General features: G+C 36.0%; 1 protein-coding gene and 1 non-coding gene across 2 annotated transcripts in view; one reads left to right on the top strand and one right to left on the bottom strand.

Annotated features, from left to right (window-relative positions):
* The window catches only part of TENM2 (teneurin transmembrane protein 2), a 945,756-nt gene that overhangs the window by 128,183 nt on the left and 804,393 nt on the right, over positions 1 to 13,180 (top strand). The gene's annotated exons all lie outside the window — the stretch shown is intronic.
* Positions 3,046 to 3,177, bottom strand: LOC111727222. Its single transcript, XR_002774825.1, has one exon. It is a non-coding gene; the product is annotated as a small nucleolar RNA SNORA19 (small nucleolar RNA).

Genomic DNA, 13,180 nt, shown 5'->3' with positions numbered 1-13,180 from the left:
AGAAGAAGCTACACATGCAACTGGAGATGCTACCTTTATTTTTACTTTTAATTTGTTTTTCTAGCAATGCACAAAAAAATACAGATCATTAGCGTCAGCTGTTCTCTTTTATTTTCTTCATTTTTCTTTGTATCGTTTAGGGGTGTTCCTAACCATTGCAATTATTTAAACAAAATTATTTTAGCATTATAGGGGGGTCATGGGTACATTTACTCAGCAAAGTCAGCTCACTGAAAGCCACAGATTAACTGCTAATCAGGACTTAATGAGTGCTTTGCAGCACCGGGTTTGAGTGCTTGTCTGTATGAGAATATTGATTAGCAAAAGCCACCTTTTGGACTTCCTGTTGGTAAACCGGGTTGATTTCTGAGGTAGATAAAATGCATGGCCAGATAGTCCATCCACTGTGCTGTTGGCAGGCTGCTGTGTATCACAAGGTTTTAGTGTTCTTAATGAACTGTTAACAAGCTGTCAATTATGATGTTTATGCAAATTAAGGAAAGAGACATTGAAGGATTGATGTGCCTGGCGTTAAAAATGCCTCCTTGAAATATCACGAGGTAAATAGTTCCTCTTTTAATAACTGTCCTAAACACTTGCTCTGCTTTGCCACTGAATCCTTCCCACGATGGAGAGCAACAGCTCAGGGCTTAAGTGTTGTACAAACAGATGCTTCTGTCTCTAGGATGTATTTTGCTCTATGCTGGCAATTCTGAAATCATGTTCATTTGCCCTCAGCCGTAAGGGAAGTTCGACTTTAAGTGTTCTGAAATTCACAGGTAACTACATTATGACTCTTGTGTGGGACATCCATTTCTGCCTTTCTTCTCGCGAGAGACCATCTACCATGGCGAAAAACCCTCCCAAAGCTTTTCAATGTCCTGTGATAATGTTAGCTGTCCCAAATCCCACGTCTCTTTGTAGTACTGCAGATTATGTCTTTAGTATAAATCCTAACTGGGGCTATAAATTGTCAAACTGGAAATATTTCTTTTAAAAATCTGCCTCTCTGCCATATCCCAGCAGAAGTGCCTGGCCAGTGGCCAGCAAATCCAATACTTTTCTATCTTGGTCAATTTCCTTTTTCTTTTCATAGACTCTTGAATTTGTTGATCTGATATGCATCCCCATACCCTTCAAGGACCTGAACAACTCTTTCATTCTCTTCGTAGTTCTTCCTGCTCTCCTCCCTGGGCAGAATAAATCAGTTCCATTTGCAGTATCTCCTGAGTTAAACAACAATATATTCCAATGCCCCACCCTTCCTATTTCCATCTGCACACATAGAAATCGTGAGCACCTTCAGAGCTTGGCCTGACTAGGATTTGTCTTAGTGAATCATGATGCTCAATGGTAGCAAACAGCCACCTTGTTCCACTTTAATTCTGCTCAGACTTAACGTTTTATAATAAAACTAAGGTTATTAAATGGTTCCCAATATTTAGAAGTATAATAATTTTGCTGAAATCTCATCATTTTTATTTTTAATTGTTATGATCAGAGTTGTATCTAGGTAGTTATTACAGGAGAGCAATCCTTGAAGAGCGCTTCACCTCTCAGCACAATTAAAGTAGAAATCTTTTAAAGGCTCTTAATATTCCCCCCAGATATGTGAAATTACATCTTGTTTTGTTTTGTGGAAGTCGTGTTTTGATTACATGAAATTGGTATTTTATGTTATAAAAAAAGCTTCTGTTCAGCTTGACGCATGAAGGTTTGCACACTGGTTAGCATATTACTTATCCCAAAATTATTGAAAATATTATTCTTGCAGGTTTTCTCCCTTTTTTTTACTTTTTACTTCATACTCTCAGCTCTGGGAGTTATAATGTTTCATAAAAGAAGCATCATAATCTACAGAAAAAATCATGCATTCATATCTAGTTGAAATGATGGATTAAGCTGTTTTATTATAAGTATATCAGAAATGCAATAAATATTTGCCAATGAAATGTAGTTATCATAAGGTTTTGCACAGTGCAATTTCATGTTAATGTCCAAGTGGAATATAGATGGCTTTATATGTTTGGTTATAGCACCTGCTCTGCAGTTTGAAAAATTTATTTGTAAGTGCTGAAAATGTAAATATGAGAGTTCCGAGTATCTGTGAGTTATTTCTAAATACCACTCAACTCCTCCCAAGACAGATGAAGGTAGCATAAAACTGTAATTCTGGTGACTGATAAAACAAGCTGGGCTATCATAGGCGATAATCCAATAAACTAAAAGAAAAATGTGAATTGGTCTTTTGAGAAGCAGGAGAGCGTGTTGATGAGAGTTTGAGCTCCAGGGTCAACAAGTGTCTTGACCTCTTGGCCCCTTCATCTGTGAGTAGCAGAGATAATCTAGCCCCCACAATCGCCCTTGGATTAGATGGCTTAGTGATAACAAGCAGGTAGCACTCACTGCCTGGCACTCATCTCATGCATGCTTCCATTTCTAAATTTTAATCTGTTTATAACATCCTGCGTTTGGTGTTTGACATGGCTTCTGGTATTTTCTCTCAGATGCTTTTGGATAACCTTTTTGAGAAGTTGTCTTTTTCATGTATATATCAGTCAAAGTAGTAGGTCTTATATCCTATTAGTCCTTAATTCTACAACTTAATAATTATATGAATTTGAGGGGAATTATATAACCTTTCTGTGTCTTTGTTTCCTCGACTATAAAAAAAATGATGATGGGCGGCACCTGTGGCTAAAGGAGTAGGAGGCTGGGCCCATATACCGGAGGTGGCGGGTTCAAACCTGGCCCCAGCCAAAAAAACTGCAAAAACAAAAAAAGATGATGATCAAGAAGATGATGATACGTGCTTCATAGGGTAATTGCAAAGGTTAAGGGAGATAATCCCTGTTACCTACTTAGATGAATGCTGATTCTTAGCGTGGGCTCAGCCACCTGTGATTACTGCTAGCAGTACTGTCTTCAGCATTATATTCACTGTTATTAAAGATAGTGTGAGTTTTAGAAAGCCTGCTATACACGAGAGGGTCAATTGAAGGGACTGGAAATGTTTTGTGGCTTTTTTTTTTTTTTTTTTTTTTTTTTTGTCTGAAGGAGACTGGCAGCATTACTATTTATAGTTATACTGCTAATTAAACTTCAACTATTTGTATAGCACATAAGAAATAACACTGCTCACATATGGACTTCTGATCTTAACACTCTACTTTTCATATTGTGAGGAATAGAGAAAGCGTGGAGTAGCAGAGGTGAGGCAGCCTGCCTTCCCCTAGCATACCTTTGAAATTCCTTCTTACCTGGGCAGTAAGAGCTTTGTGTTTGCTTTCTCTGCTCTTCCCACTGTTGTCAGGAATGGGATGGCCTTCAACATGAACTTGAAAATCACAATTCCCTTGGTTCTGACACTGACCATCAGAGGAATACCCCATCGTCAGTCTCTTAAAATTCTTATTAACCTGGGTGTGATTTTAATCATGTATTTTTCTTCATCTCTAATATTAGCCATACCCTCTAAAATAGCTCTGTCAAATTACATATGTGTATTTCAAATGTATGTATTTCTATTCACAATAATAATGTTTAAATAATATTTAAATGATATTTAAATAAATATTTAAATATTTAAATTAAATAAGTTTAAATTACCACGGTGGGCTCTGTGGCATATACTTGTAGTCCCAGCTACTTGGGAGGCTCAGGTGGCAGGATCCCTTGAGCACCTGAGTTCAAGGCCAATCTGGGCAACCTAGTGAGACTCTGTTAAAAAAAAAAATCTAAATTTAAGCGTTTTGGTAATGCTTTTATTTTACAGTTTCTGTCTTAAATGCATTAGTGTGATTAGGATCCATTTTGTGCTTCAGTAATTTGATGTCTAACTGAACCAATCTGTTAATTTTATCAAAACGTGGATAGTTGTCAATAGAATGGGGAGCTATTTGCTCTTCCTACCTGTAAGCATTTACTTTTAGAGTTTTTCAGCAGATGTTTCTCAAGAATTTGGAGAGTTAGCTGGCAGTTGAATTCTAGAAAAAGAAGGAGAAAAAAGCCAAAATAACGTATGCTGTAGATTTATTTTGATACATAATTGATCATCTCAAACATTATTTTCACTACAAAAAGCTCCACGAGTCACAGAAATAGCTTGTCCTTTCAAGCTCCTAGAATAAAAACCACAAAGACAGATGTGTTCTAGTTGTGATTTCCCAGCTGAAAAATACTGGGAGCATCACCAGAGCAGTGAGAGAGAGTGACATTTGGTCAGGATGCGGCCGCGTGTTCAGTTTTTATTTTCAAGAAAAAAGAAAGAAAGCAATAACAAGGGAAAGAAGAGAGGCGGGCAAAAGAAAGAGAAAAAAACAGAGAAAGAAAGAAAAAAAAAAAAAAGACCAGATAGCGAGAAAGAAAAGGAACCGTCACTCACGAGCCCTGGTTCCAGGACCTGGTATTCCACTGTATTTTTCCTTTCACGTTCACTAATTCCGCATTTTCCCTGTGGTTCTTGTTTATTCTGTTGCTATTAATCCTTGAAAGTCTTTTAATATCTCAATTGGTAGTAAATACTTTCTTCCTGCAGAAGACAAGATAGTATAGAAATAGAGATAATGCTATCTCCCCATTAGATTGTGAGGTTTTTTTTTAAAAAAAAAAAAAAAGTAATTACTCTTTCTATTATAGCTACATTGAAATGATTAGTAGGAAACAGATCTGAACTGCTTCTAAAGCAATAAGGTTTAAGTGCTTCAGTAACTCTATTCTTTAGCTAGGTGCCATCAATTTAACATTAGCAATATAGATTTTTGCAAATTTTTCCAGGTTTTGGAAATTCTTAAAAGAATGATCTTGCCTCTGTCTTTTTTTTTAAATGACACTTTGGTCTTCAAATACGTTAATATTCAGTACCACTTATTTGTTGCACATCTCGAATGTGCCCGGGGAAAGAACTGTGAGCCGCTCCTATCCTTTTTAATATTATATATGCTTATCCGAATTTCACTGCTTCAAAGAAGTCTTGGAATTGGGAAAAAAGAATTTGAAATTTCACATGCGCTTTTGCAAAAGAGAAAAATGATTAATTTGCCTGGGATGCTTTTCTGGTGTGTCATATTGAAGGCTTGAAGGATGTTTTTGATCTTATCTCAAAAATTGAATAGCCTTGTTTTGGTATAAAACTGAACAATGAAAAACAAAAGCATTTTCTGTATCCCTGGTTCCTTTTATAAATGATATCCACCTTGAATAATTGTTCCATCGAAGCTGAGCGCAGTGCATAGAGGAAAAGATATTTCCTCCCTCTCTTACGAGTGGTCAGGGCCTCACACAAGGTAGTTTTCGTGTTTTGTCCCTTTGAGCTTCGTAGGTTCCTGGTAATTCACTGAGCACAATTTCCATCACTATTAAAATTAACAGCTCTCTTCATCAGTAATGTCCTAATGTTCTCTAAGTGTTAAACCCATCACTCTCTGCATTCCCACAACGTATTTTTATAGACATGTATGTTTTTCTTCTCTCTCCTGGCCAATCTATAAATGGAATTTTTGAATGGGATCCTGTGATATAAATATCTTTTAAAGGTTTCTTAGAGCTCTACCTGTTTTGCAATGAGCCATTTTCCCTTCAAAATCAATGCCGCTCATTAAGACAACTTCTGGCAGGGATGAGGGTCTAGCATCAGTTTATAGAAAAGTGGTCATGATTTTGCCTCCGGGTTTGTTTTAATTGTTCCTCTCCGTGAAGCAAGCTCTGTGGTTTGAGTAGCAGAGAATTCATTTGTAAGCTTGCCTCCTATGTTTTTCAAAAGATTGTTGTGAGGACTAAATTAATCCATCCAGTATGACTTGGGCACATCTCCTCCGTGTCAGGCCCTGCTACAGGTGCCTGCAGCTCCCTGTGTTCATGGAATTTAATTCTAGGGATTGGGGCAGAGCCTGAAAATGAGTAAGACAAAATCCCCAGTGAGGACAGAGGAATAGAAATTAAAATATAACATGTAAGGAGAGCAGTGGAGAGTTTCTTCAGGAGGGGGGGGGGAATTCTGCAGAAGCATCACCGAGCTGAGAGTTACCGAAAGGGGATAGCCATGTGGAGACCTGGGAGGAAATAGCATGCCTACAAGTCATGAAGAATGAACATGGAGTGTTGATGGCTGGAAAGGGAATCTCCATCATGCCTTATATGGCTGAGCTGGAGGGCATGAGAGATGAGGGAGGGGTCGGGGCATCCAGGGCCTTGATATATGAGGAGTTTTGGTTTTATCTGAACCTGAAAAGGAACCATTGGAGCACTTTGGGTTTTTTTTTTTTTTTTTTTTGGAATGGAAATTAACATGATGTTATTTACATCGAAAATAATAATAATGTATATAGAAAACTACCAAGCTTGAATCTTGCCTCTGCCATTTAACTTCTCCAAACTACAATTTTGTTTTCTGTAAAATGGCCAATATTATGACCATCATATGGCAGAGATTAAATAAAACAATGAACAGAAAACGGTTCTGTCCTCAGTAAGCATTCAACAGATGGAGGCATTTATTTAGGTTTTTCTTAAATGTTCCCTTGGTTCTCCAGCCTGGGCCATTCATTAGTTTATTTTGTACTCTCCTCCTCTCCCTTAATATCTGAAATTTTTGACAATTTTCTCTGAGATTTCTGGCATTTGGGCCTCTGGAGATGGCAGGGGGTCTGGTTTCCTGTCTGTTAATTTTAGCTGTTCTCTGCTGGAAGTGCCATCACAACGAGAACAACCAGAGAGCATGGGAGGTGGTGCAGCCTATTAAGTGGCCTCAGGGGGCTGTCCTAGCAGCAAAAATCAAAACAAACAAACAGAATCCCAAAACAGGTCTGGGCTTTAGGGGTTTTAAAAATGGACATTTTCCCTATTAATAACATATCCGTTAAACTCTACCCGTGACAGCTCTCAAAAAGTTTCTTCTAATAAAACCATTTCTAATCCAAAAATCATTCATTTTGCCTACAATTGTCAGAGCCAAACAGCACCGAGCGGATAATTTGGTCCACAGTTTTCAAGGGTACTGGTGATAGCAACTAGGAATAAGTAATCTATTGCCATCTCATATTTCTGTTGTTTCTGTGCAAGCCATTCGCTTTCTGGAACCTGAAAAGTTTAAGAATTTTAATGATTGAAAATATCTGATTGGATAGCTGGTCGTCTTCTCGTCTTCTATTTGAGAAGTCCGCAACCTATAATCTTACATAAAGAAAGGAGTTAAACCTTTCAAATATAAAGCAAATGAAGGACGGATCTTTACTGTTAGCCTACCCATAATACTCCTGTGAAAATTTCATAGTGAGGACATAACATTTAGATGGGAGGTCATTAAGACAATTACTAATTTCTTTTTATCTGAACCATTACATACGGAAGCAAATGATATACCTTATTTTGCTGTGTGGTTAACATCAGCCAGAAGTATAAAATACTGCAGGTTGGTCCCCCATGTTGAATTTGTTGGCCAAGAAAGTGGGAAAATGTCTTTGAATGTTAAACCTGGGGCAAATGTGTATCCCAAGTATTCAGAGAAATAGGGGGGAAAGCATTACAAATATCTGATGGAAAGTGAAGAAAATTACTTTAAGAACGAAGCCTACATCCTAATAAACCCAAGATTCAGGAGAAGTTTAAACCAATGGAAGGAAATTTAAATTAATTGTTTTGAATTACCTCGTCACATCTCTCCTTGCTTAGCTAGTGTTTTCTATAAAACAGACTATATTCAATCTTGAAATATATATACCCTTACCTATACATGTCTACTCCTGTGCACATTTACCAATTTATATATCCGTGTGCGTATTTATCATAGTTTAGAAATAACAGGATAAACTCGTTTTTCCTACCACCTACTGTTTCTAAAAGGACATTCTCTGTTCATACGGAATCCTGCAAATAATATTTTTACTATGATGTCATGAGTAAAAGCAGAATTTTAATCATTTCTGTGTTTAAAGGGAGAATCACTTTACAGTTAATCACGTTACCGTTAACTTACAATTCTGAGATTTTTTTCAGTATATACAGAGACGTTTCAATGCTTTCTGGAAACTGGACTTTTAAGTGTATGTCTACACTTGGGGAAAATAATGGCCAAGATAAGAGAAAATATAGAGGAGTTAAACTCTAATGCAATAAAAACCTCCCCTGGAAAGAAACTCTTACCCCTGTTCACTTATTCACTTGCCTCCATGTAGATTTTTTATGAGAGATCCCCAATTTGGGAAAGCTCTGTGAGTGGCTTATGCCCATAAAACAACTCCTCATCAGCATAAATTCGTCGTATTTACATCTGAATCACCAGCATGTGAGTTTTTCAGCAGGCAGCAGAGAAAGATTGAAAAGCAATGGTTTCTAATGTCGCTCTGAATTATCATTTCCATAGATAGAGCCTTGATCATTTCTTCTCTATACTGGAAAAAAGTAAAAACTGGTGAAGGTAACCCCACCGCATATTTTTTTTTTCTGCTTGTTGTACACTTCACAGTCACAGAGTGACTCGGCTTTGCTAAACGCACTCATTAGTGCCCGATTTGTTTCTCTTCGTCTCTTTGAAGAAACCTTGCAAGCAGTTGGAACGCTTCTTTTATTTTGATTCCACAGTGGAAAATTGTATTCACATAAGTAAGCATATACCAAACAGCAATAAATCATTATTTCTCAGATGACCAATATCAGCAGGAATCTCATATACTTCTCTGCTGGAGTTGATTTCCAAATTCATTGAATAATTATTGGTGCTGCTTTTCAGAAGTGAAAAACATATTTTCCTTTACATTCCTGTTAACTTTCAAATGCTACCTTTCCCCCTCATTTCCTCCACACTTCTGAGAATTATTTGTAAAGGAGGGGAAAAAGTCAAACTTTGTATTCAGCAAATGTCAAGGTGGTTAGACAGCGTCTAATCCTTGACAACTCCCCACGCTAGCCCTGAAATTTAGAATTTCATCTTATGAGCCTGTGGACAGAGATTAAATCTTTTTTGTTAGACTGTCAGTGAATGAAGTAAATACAAACTAATACCTTCATGTTTTAAGGAAAGTCTGAGAACTTAGTAGAGTGTTTTAAAATACGACATTTAGATTATTAAGTTTTTGATTTTGCTCTGCAAAGAGATAGCAATTCACTGTTATTTCACAGACCAAATTATTAACTGAATCTTGGTAACAAACAGAATTCATTTTGAATAATAGAGATATGCATCTCTATGTTTCCCCCTTAACAAAATTTATTAACAGCAGGTAACTCATATGTGGTGCCCCCAAAATGAATTTGTAAAACATCTTTTGATTTTCATTTAATTTTAATACAGATTAAATATAGTGGGCATGTTAGTTACACTGTGAGTTCTCCACTCAGGGTAGGGACTTGAATCAACATTTTTCAGAGTGGCTTCTGTGCACGGTGTATAATGATAGGCATTGTTATTTAAAAAAAAAAAAAAACCAAAGACATTTTGAAATTAATTTCAGAACTTCGATTGGAGAGGGGTAACCATGGCCGGTTGAGGTTCAGACTAATATTTAGACTCTGCTATTACTCTTTTGAGGATTTTTTTCCCTCCTCTTATGCTTTTGATTGGTCATAAGTTTTAGGACTTCTAAATATAACTAGGTTGGAGCAATTTAAGGAATGTATTTTACTAAGTTTATTTTTTCCATAAGTTCAAACCTGAACATAGTTAGAACATGACCATAGAGCAGTGTGACATCTGTGCTTCAGAGCAAATATTAATCTGTATTTAATTTCCATGTTTACCTTTATCTCCTAACTTAAAACATATGACTATTTACATAATGCAAAAATAATGCTAAACTCTAAAAAGTATTATGGTATAGAAAATCACAGGACACATTATGATATTATCTTAGTATGAAAATATCACTAATCTTTAAATTGATATATTTCCCAAAGTACACAGAACCATCCAGGTATAACGCATTTTTTAAATCATAAAACAATAATGTAACTATAAAATAATCCATACAAAATACCTTTGAATTATTTTCCCTCAGAATCTCTTTCTCTCTTTACTAAAAAAATAAAAAATTAATATGAGCATGAGTTTTCATTCCCATGATGGACAGCTTACCATTCAGATATTCTGATATATCTTAACATAAATTGTTATTAAGCAAGTACATATTTGAAATTTTATTAATGCATTAAGATAACTAAACAATTTAATTATACATGAAAACATATTTTTTCCTTTTTTTTTTTCTTTTGAGATAGAGTCTTACTTTGTTTTCCTCAGTAGAGTGCTGTGGCATCATAGCTCACAGCAACCTCCTGCCTCAGCCTCCCAAGTAGCTAGGACTACAGGTACCCACCACAACACCCAGCTATTTTTAGAAACAGGGTCTTGCTCTGGCTCAGGCTGATCTCATAGCTCAGGCAATCCACTCAGCACTCAGCCTCCCAGAGTGCTGGGGTTACAGGTGTAAGCCACCATGCCTGGCTACATGAAAACATTTTTAAACTACGAGATATAATTTTTTTCATTAATGATTTATTCTCAAAATATCCAAGTCAAATTGTTTTTTAAATAAGGTGATTGTTTTATATTTCAGGTAGAATCTCAAAAAATGAATTTTAGTGAATTCAATTATTGAACTTCTGAACTTCATACATTAGTTATAAAAATATCATGAAAACAAATTAAGAAATCTATGCCACAATACTGCATTTCTTTATCTCTGAATTTTGTTCAGATTTAGCTTAATGAAGGCTCCAGAAGTGTAATGAAGACTCTAGAAGGCAAGACATTCAATTTGAATACATATTAATAAAGGAGCTGAAGTTGAAAATATTAAAATATGTAGCTATAATATCTCATTATTTATTGGTAGTATCTACCAACACACCAAGATACTAGATTAATTTGAAGATTGAGTTGAACATGTCATATAACTCAATGACTTCCTTATTCAAAAATGAGCAAGATAGCAGATAAAACCACATGACTAGAGAAACTTATTTAATAGTTAATACGATGCCATCTGTATATGTGTTCCAATATAGACTAATCTTTTTACTTCATTGAGGGATCACCTATTTTTATAAACAATTCTCCACTAAGCAGGGTAATTTTCCATTATATATTTCATGAGTAAAAAGGGACAATGTAATCAGAGAGGTTCAGAGTACACTACCTATTTAATGCCTTCAATAGATTGAAGTTTTCAGGCAGAGACGGTATCTGTTTGACACAGGGTCTACAAAAATACCATTTACCAATTATTGCTTACTAATATCCCACAAGATAATACAGTGTACAAGATTCTTCTATATAAAATATAGCCTATTACTACCTTCCTGATAATTGATAATCTACCTTACATTTATCTTTTCAATTTCAGTTTCATTAGGAAATCTGTACTCCAGCCAGCATGAACTATGCATTTTTCCCTCCTAACTCTCTAAATCATCCCTCTGGTTTGCCTCTTTTTGCTTATGTTTTTGTTTTCCTTTATACGGAGTGTCGGCTGCCTCTCCCTTCTTCTCCATGTTCAAAACCAAGTGCATACAGGTGCTTCACAAACATGCAGACATAAACAATTTGCTTACAAAACGGTGATCCTCTCCATGTGCTGCTATACAACTGACATAGCAAATGAACTTGAGAGCAAAGCTTTATAATGGCTTTTGTGCAAAGTATATTATGTTAGGCCCTACAGTGAGGAAAACAACCAAGCCAGACTTTATACCTGTACAACATAAGAGAGTTAGCACTCAATTTTTCAAAGGAGGCAGAGGTGATCGGGTTAGCTTTTATGGAAAGGGTAGGACCTACATTCTATGTTGATGAAATAATGTGGGCTGGCAAAGTTTTTCAAATGTGGTTAGAAGCCCTAAAATCACAGGCCACCACTCTGCTCTGGATGGGAAGATTTGGAAAGGAGATGGTTTGCTCTGTAGAGATGAGGAACTTTCTTTTGTAACTAAGAAACACACACCTGTGTCTGTTGCTTCCCAAGGTGTGATTCAATCATTCAATAACTGCTGGGAGCCCCAAATTCGATGGTGAAATTGAATGGAGCACCTTGAATTGAACCCTGCTTTTGCTTTTTATGATATTAGGAAACTTAACCTTCCTAGGCTCATTTCTACTTCTGAGAACTAGAATAATCATCTATTCCTAGAGTCCATGCGTGAATTAATAATACACAGTATATAAACACATAACAGATTGGCATGTAGTAACTTCTCAGGATGTGAAAATATCATTATTTATAATATTATTCTTCTTCATCCTTTTACCCCTGTCTTTCTCTCCTTAAGACTAAGTCAAAAGAATTCAATGGCGTTTCATGGCTATTCACCACTTTGAGAGTCATAAAGGATTCTTAACTCTCTGTATTTTTCTTGATCATTTCTAAATCATTACCAAGGCCACACTGAAAAAGATAGAACATTTTATCTATAATGCATTATTGCCAATTCAAATTCAGTTACAGTATAAAGGCATTACATAATTTAATTTATACCTTTGACCGTCTCTTGTAGCTGGAAAAATGTCCTTTTATACATGGTAGCTCTAACCTTTCCCCAATTACCACAGTCTGATGTTTTCAGACATAATTTATTTGCAGTAAATAGATTTCATTTAAAAAAAAAAGTCTACCCATGCCTTTATATGTTACCACCAGATCCTGTCTTAATGAGATAACATAGTCATATTTTCATGTCTCTTAAATAATATATTGAGATCATTCTACTTATAACAATTTAATGAAAATAAATGGGGTTTTTTTGTTATTGAATAAATTCCCATAATACAATGAGTTTCCTGAGATAAAAGCTTCAATGCTAAAGAAAATGTGGAACAAGGACAATGACCTTAATAGAGGGATGGCAAGCAGTGTCCACCTAGTGTGCCAACTGCAGCCCATTGCAAGTGGCTTCCTGCATCCTTGCATTGGAGGGATTATAAAGTATCTTCCAGGCTTCGAAACAAAGAGCATCACATTGGTTATGAATATAGGAACAGAATATTAGAGTTTTAAGTACACATTATTTCAGTTCCAGCCGAGACACGTGTGTAATGTCTTCAATTACTGGGAATGAAAACAAAAAATGTATCAAGAATATTTTCCTCTCGATATTACAGTGACTATGAAGCACCCAGACCATAAAAAGGCACCATGTCATATTAACCCCGGACACCCTCTTATCCTTCTTTTCATTTCTTTCTTACCTCTTT

Source organism: Otolemur garnettii, unplaced genomic scaffold (assembly GCF_000181295.1).
Source record: "Otolemur garnettii isolate 467f Iridium unplaced genomic scaffold, OtoGar3 scaffold00003, whole genome shotgun sequence".
In the NCBI taxonomy this organism is placed as follows: Eukaryota; Metazoa; Chordata; class Mammalia; order Primates; family Galagidae; genus Otolemur; species Otolemur garnettii.
This window is presented reverse-complemented; position numbering and strand designations above follow the sequence as displayed.